The 6,948-nt window shown below is 46.9% G+C and overlaps 1 long non-coding RNA gene across 1 annotated transcript; it reads right to left on the reverse strand.

The window, feature by feature from the left end:
• Positions 1–4: 4 nt before the first annotated feature.
• Positions 5–440, reverse strand: LOC120318642. The gene is made up of 3 exons (XR_005559554.1): positions 409–440; positions 194–317; positions 5–31 (listed from the first exon to the last, which is right to left on the reverse strand). It is a non-coding gene; the product is annotated as an uncharacterized LOC120318642 (long non-coding RNA).
• Positions 441–6,948: the final 6,508 nt, after the last annotated feature.

Below are 6,948 nucleotides of genomic sequence, written 5' to 3' on the forward strand. Positions count from 1 at the left end.
CCAGCAGGAATGTGAGTCACCAAAGAGTATCCTGCAGAACAGTGCACTTATGAGTAAGAAGCAAATCACCACAGTGGTTACAATCACCAGGAGGAGGGGATGGGATCCTCCCTCTGCTTGGCCTCCCTCCCTACCCAAGGCTGAACTTGCTCAGGGCTAAAGCCGTCCCCAAGGTCCCCCCCCCCCGCCTTACCAAGCGGAGCATTGCCCTTCCGGTAGCTCCCTGTTACATGAGTGCAGCTGCTGCCGTTCCCTTGGCAGACCCCGCATTTATCCAGAACGTGGGGGGAGAACAGAACCCCATCACATCCAATGGGCTAGAAGCAGCAGAAAGAAAGTGCCTTGAGAGGCAGCCAGAGCAGCTGGGAGAATTCTACAGACAAGAGGGTAGCTAGAATGCTTAACAACCTCACATTTTCCAGACACGCACACCCCTCGGACAGAAGAGGATTTGCAGGAGGTGCCATCTCGGGCCAGGACCATCAGCTGCCTCTGCCCATCGGTGGTGGTGCAGTGGAGATCACAGGGCTTGCTAGAGATGTGGACGTAGTCATCTGAAGGGAGAAGAGGGAGACCAAGAGTTGCTAAATAATCAGTGCAATTACCAATACAGTTTCTTTCTTTTTTTTTAGGTTATAAAACCTCCTTTGCGTCTGATACATGGAAAATGTATGTAGGAGGAGTTTGCATCAGTCAATCCTGCTAGCCTTGCCAGGTAGACCAGACAAGAAATATCTAGATGAGTTCATTCTACATAAATAGAATCACGAATGCCTGAAAGTACAATTCTCGCTATCTCCTTTACAGTCTGAGGAACTAAAGGGAGGGTCTCTTCTGACCCTCTTGCCTCACCCACTCTCCAGCTGCAGGCTATGCAGTCTGTTTTCTAGGCAGCCTCTCTTCACCCCATCTCCCAAGGTCTTTCCCACATACTCTTGCACAACTTGAGATGAATAGAATGGAATGGAATGGAATGGAATAGAATAGAATAGAATGAAGGAAGGAATGGAATAGAATGGAATGGAATAGAATAGAACTGGGACCTTGGAGGTCTTCTAGTCCAGCCCCCTGCTCAAGCAGGAGAACCTATACCGTCTCAGACAGGTAAATATTCAGTCTCCTCTTAAAAATCTCCACTGAGGGAGCTCCCACAATTTCTCGGAGTAAGCTGTTCCACTGGTTGATTGTCTTCACTGTCAGGAAGTTTCTCCTTAATTCCAGATTGTTTCTCTCTTTGATCAGTTTCATGACAAGGTCCTCATGGCTGTGATCTCAGCCACCTGTATGCCAGACCCATGCCCCTCCTAGTTGGTCAAGGCCCCCCAGGAGGATCCAGTAGTTGGGTCCAATTGGTGGTTAACGTCTTTTTGCAGCAAGGGGTGGTTGTGCCTGCCTTGAAGGGGATAGTGGTTCACCCCCTCCTAAAGAGCCATCTTTGGACCGGACTATATTGGACAACTTCCATCAAATCCCCACTATTTCTTATCTAGGATTAGGGTGAGGAAGAGGAGATTACCTTTCAACTCCAGGAGGCCTTAAATGAAGCGGATTATCTGGGGGCCCTGCAGTTAGGTAACAGTTTAAAACCGTGTTCATTGTCCTTGGGAATGAACTCTGGAGAGCTTGGGTGATCCAAGTGGCCTGGCCCTCTCAGCAGTTTTCAGTACCATTGACCATCGTAATCTTCTTGACCAGCTGTGAGAACTGGGATTCAGGCACTGCTTTGTAAGGGTTCTCCTCCTTTCGGGGTGGGGGGCAGTTCCAGCCAGGGCTGGTATATGGCAGAGGTCTAGCCCTGAGCTCCTAGAATGTGGGGTGCTGCAGGGCTGGGTCTCTTGCTGCTCCTTTTTAAGGTAGCAACTATGGCTGAGGCCTTTGCACAGATGCATCCCATGTGTCAACTCAACCTGTTCCTGGACTGGACTCTCACATGTCACTTCTTGGCTAGACTATTACAATGTGTTCCACCTAGCGCCGCCCTTGAAGACCTCACAGAAATGACAACTAGTCCAGAATGTGGCAGCTGGTGCAATGCTGAGCACCCCTTGGTTTGCCCAAGTGGCATCACTACTGTGTGAGATTCTTTCAATTTGCAATTCAAGGTGCTGGTTATCAATGAATGGCACAGAGCCATATTATTTGCAGACCCCTTCTCCCAGAGGGTACTGGCAATTCGTCCAGATTGGACAGGGTGGGTCTGCTCCACTCCCTTCCCATCTAAGGCTTTCAAAAAAGCCCTGTTCTCCTTAGCCACCACTGCCCTGTGGACACTCTTCCCCTGGAGAACAGCAGGGTCCACCCACTTAAGCTTCCTGAAAGCTAGCCAGTTGCATTTTACAAAATGGGTGGCTGTATAAATCTTTAAAATAAAAATAAAATAACAAAACACAAAGCACTTTGCACAGATTTTCCTTTTTCCTAGCCTCATTCATTTTAAACCTTCAACATTGCTCTGTGCTGCAAACACCAAAGAGCGCCACTTGGTTACCTGGATATAAAGGTTTCCAGTGGAAAGTGCGGCCGTTGTAGACCCGGGAGTTGAAGGAGGAACACTGCTCCTCCCGGAAGCTCCTTCCACTTGGAGGACATTGCTGGAAGAAAGAGAAATCCAGGTGAAGCCCAGGCAGCCCCTGCCCTGCTTGCTCCTCCAGCTGCCCACCTGCCTTCAAAAAACCAAGCTTGGGCATCACAATTAAAGGGGGAGTTTCAAAGAATACATACCTTCCAGTTCAAAGCCAAACAAAATCTCTAAATAGAGAAGTGTTAGTACAGGTAATCTTTGACATATGACCATTCATTTAATGACCAAAGTTACAACAGAGCTGAAAATAGTGACTTCAGATCCACCCCCTTCAGTTTGACACCTTGCTGGTGTTCTGCCATCAATTGGGGAAGGGGGGGAACAAATGGGAAATAAAGCTGTATACCTTTATGATAGGAAATTGGGAGGGGGAATTGTCATGTGAGAAAGAACAGAGTGGTTTGGAATCCAGTTCGTGCTAGGCTGGCATCTTCAAGGCTGTCTACCTTGAGAGTGGAATTTCACCAGCACAAACACCTCAGCATTTCCCAAAACATTTTTGTGGTGCTGGATTGGCTACTCACAGATAGACCACGGGGGCAGGGGGAGGCTAGGGGAAACCAGGAGTTTTAGTTCTGTAATGGTGCACAGGGATTTTAGATTCTGCTTGACTTTACTGCAATGTGTCTCAGTAAAAGTGCCTTTTCACTTTAACCAAATGGAGTTGAGAGTTTTATTTCACTAAGACAGTGGTTCTCAACCTGTGGGTCGGGACCCCATTTGGGGTCGAATGACCATTTCACGGGGGTCGCCAAACAGCACAGTCCACCATTTTTTCCCCTTTTCCTTAGCTGTGCTACTCCCTTTTATTCTATTGGCTTTTGAAAGCCAATAGAATAGACTCTCTTGAATAGAGTCTAATTCTATTGGCTTTCAAAAGCCAATAGGAATTGTCCAGGCTGTCTCTGCCCTGCTGAGCCCGCCAAAAGTCCCATTCTGCAAACTGTGCTGCACCAATTGAGTAGTCCTTGATTTACGACCAGTTGAGTAGTCCTCGACTTATGACCGGTTGGGGGTCACGGCATTAAAAAGGTTGAGAACCACTGCACTAAGAGATCAAACTGGGGCAGGTCTGACATTAAGCAGAATCTGCAATTGTAGCCAATCCAGAAAGGGTATCACCTCTACCATGGGTACCATACCCACAATGTTGGCTCAAGGGATCAAACAGGAGATCAAATGCTGGAGGCTTTGTCCACGCCCCCTCCCAGCTGGATCTCTCCACGTGGACAAGAGAAGCGGAGAGCTACAACGACCTGCGGAGACCCAAGTGGTTCCTAGGCATTGGGAGGAAAGAGGACTGATAAGAAGAACCTACAGGGGTGACTTTTACTGATGGGAACCATGGCAGCTGTCAAGAGGAACAGAGAGTGGAGCTGGAGGAGGAGGAGGAGGAGGTAGGCAGAAAGCATGGCCAGGCCAATTGGATGATGGAGCAAGCAATCAAGTTTATGTGGGGGGTTGATGATGAACCGCATCCAGCCTCACGGACTTATGGGGCAACTGCATCCACTGCAGCAGGTAGCAGGGGAGCTGGATTTGCAGTAATAGCAACAGCGATAACCCCAGTACCTGGAGGGGTAGCCTATGCGGGCCTAAGGTGCTGGCGCCAGCAAGGACAAAAAGCCAAAAGATTGCACCGCTGAGCATGAAATTTGACAGGGATCCTCAGCAGTTGAGGTTCTTCCTGTCCCAGGTGAGATGTGTCACCATGGCCCTGGAAGGGGCTGCAGCGAGGTGGATGTTCACCCTCCACAATGACAATGCCCCAGAGCTGAGGAACTTTGATCCCTTCATGAGAGCACTCAGTAAGAGCTTTAAAGACCCTTTTGCCAACTGCAAAGTCAGGCACCACATCAAGACCATCAGCCAGGGCTGAAGCAGCATAACGAGTACACCCAAGAGTTCCACGACCTGACCTGACGGCTGAATGATTGGCCACAAGACATCCTGATCATCTGCCTCAATGACCACCAGAAAGAATTTAGAGTGGGGGACTGTATCTACCCACCAAGTATCTAAACCTGAGGCAACCTTGCAAAAGTTAGGTGCCAAATATATAGGGATTTTCCAAATCATTCAGATCAAGAATCCTGTCACAGTGGAGCTGAAATGGCCAAAAAACCTCAGGCGGGTCCATTTGATATTTAATTGTAGTCTTTTAAAATCCTTTTACGAATCTGGCTTGAGGCCAGTCCAAGAACCTCCCACTGTAGTTAACGGAGAGGAGCACTATGAGATCAAAAAGATTCTCAACTCCAGATATCACAAGGGAAAATTACAATACCTAATACTGTGGAAAGGCTGGCCGCTAGCAGATGCTGAGTGGGTGGCTTCTTCTGATGTTAGGGCAGCAAGGTTAGCTAAGAAGTTTCCTTATAGGCACCCCCAATGGTTCCAATGAGGGATATGACCTCAGTTGAGTTGTAAGTAATGGCAGCATTAGAAGGGGACAAGTGGTTCCAAGATCACAAAAATGAATGTACAATAAAAGAGGGTCTAGCCTGGGTAGGGGTTAAGCTATACGTTCCTGAAAGCTAGATTACTAATCTTGGAGAAGAGCCATGATTCCAAAGCTGCAGGGCATTTGTGTCAGATGTCCAGCTAGCAAATCCTGGGACATTGTTCTTCCCAAAATAATACTTTTATTAAATACACTAAATTGGCACAAAAGAAGCAAAACTAGCTCTGAATTTCCCACTCAAATGTCCATATAAATTTGAATTCCCCCTTTGACCACTCTCCTTAGTCCATTGCACTGTCCAATCACTACGCTCCATTTCTTATGGCAACTGCCTGGATCGTTCAATCACCTGCATAGTGTGTCCTTGGAGGGGGAAGCAGAGTCTCATGATCAGCAGATGGATTATTGGCATTCCATTCCCACCACAGGTGAGTCCATCACCCCCCTCCCAATTGTTGTCAAGTTGAGAGCGGAGTAAAAATTAGTGAATCACTCTTGACATGCTGACACACACACCCCGAGAAAGCGATACATCTGGAATGAACTCAAATACACAAAAGCATAAACAATTTGCAATTTACAAAACACTGTTTCACTTTGGTCATTTAGGGTACTTGGCGTGAAACTTCTTTATTAGTCTGGCTGCTTTAACATCCTTTGACACCACCCATTCTATAGGATACCCCTTCCACTGCACAAGATACTGCAACTTTCCCTATGGTGTCTAGAGTCCAACATGTCCTTAATCTCATAGTGTTCCTCCCTTTTTATAAGGATTGGAGATGGAGGGGTCCCTCTGACTGGCCTTAGCTTGGAATCTCAAAAGGAGTTTAGCACACTGCAATGAAACACTGGGTGGACCCACCTAAGACTTCTTGGCATCTGTAGCTACACTGTCACTGGGTTTATAAACTGAACAATGGAGAGAGGACCTATATACTTAGGACGCAACTTCTTACAGGGCTGTCTTAGGTTTAAATACTTGGTGGACAAATATACTTTTATCATCTACCCTGAACTCCCTTTGATGGGCTCTTTTCCGATCAGCTTGCTTTTTCTGGGCCTCTCTTGCTTTCCCTAGTGTCTTGCAGACAGTAACCCATGTGCCTCTCAGTGAGTCCATCTATTCCACCAGTGTTGCAGAGGATGGTGTCAACTGTCTAGTTGGCATTTCCAAAAAAAGAAACTTCTGGGACATGATTTTACCAAGAGTATAATACTTTAGTGAAAATTTACATCGGCACAGAAGAAGTGAAATCAGCTCTGGTTTTCCTGCTCAAAAGCTTATTTAATTAAAAAATAAATTCCCTTTCCCCACCTACGGAGTGTTCAAATTGTCCAATAGTAATACTTCTTGTTATGGGAAAAGTCCATTTCTCCATTGAGCACCTGCATTAGTGACCTTGGCTTTATTAGCACCAAGCTCTCAAAGATGTCTTGGTTATCTAGATACTATCCCTCCCACTTTTGCATTCTACAATCTTGCCAAGCTTCCTGGTCAAGCAAGGAAGAAAATGTAGGTGAAATGGTGAATCAGTCTTGATATGCCGACCCGCCCTGGAAGAAAGGTAGACCTGGAACAAGATTAAACATACATACATACATACACATTATTCCGTACAATCCAACTACTGCTACATTCCTTAATGGGGCCATTGAGGATACCTAATATGAAATTTCTTAACTAACCTTGCTGCTCTAATAGGGACAGCCACCCACTCAGTGTCTGCTAATGGGTAGCCTTTCCATAGTACTAGATACTGTATTGCAGGGAGGGGGGTTTGGGATGCGAGCTCAGTTAGCCATAACCATAACTCTGTCCTGGGAACCCAAGGACAACTGGGCCCAGAGCTGATAGTGTTTAGGCGGGCTGGAGAACTGGGGAAAAAGCCTGTGTTTTAAG

The sequence above is a fragment of the Crotalus tigris genome, unplaced genomic scaffold, assembly GCF_016545835.1.
Source record: "Crotalus tigris isolate CLP2741 ecotype Arizona unplaced genomic scaffold, ASM1654583v1 scf7180000020343.233928, whole genome shotgun sequence".
In the NCBI taxonomy this organism is placed as follows: domain Eukaryota; kingdom Metazoa; phylum Chordata; class Lepidosauria; order Squamata; family Viperidae; genus Crotalus; species Crotalus tigris.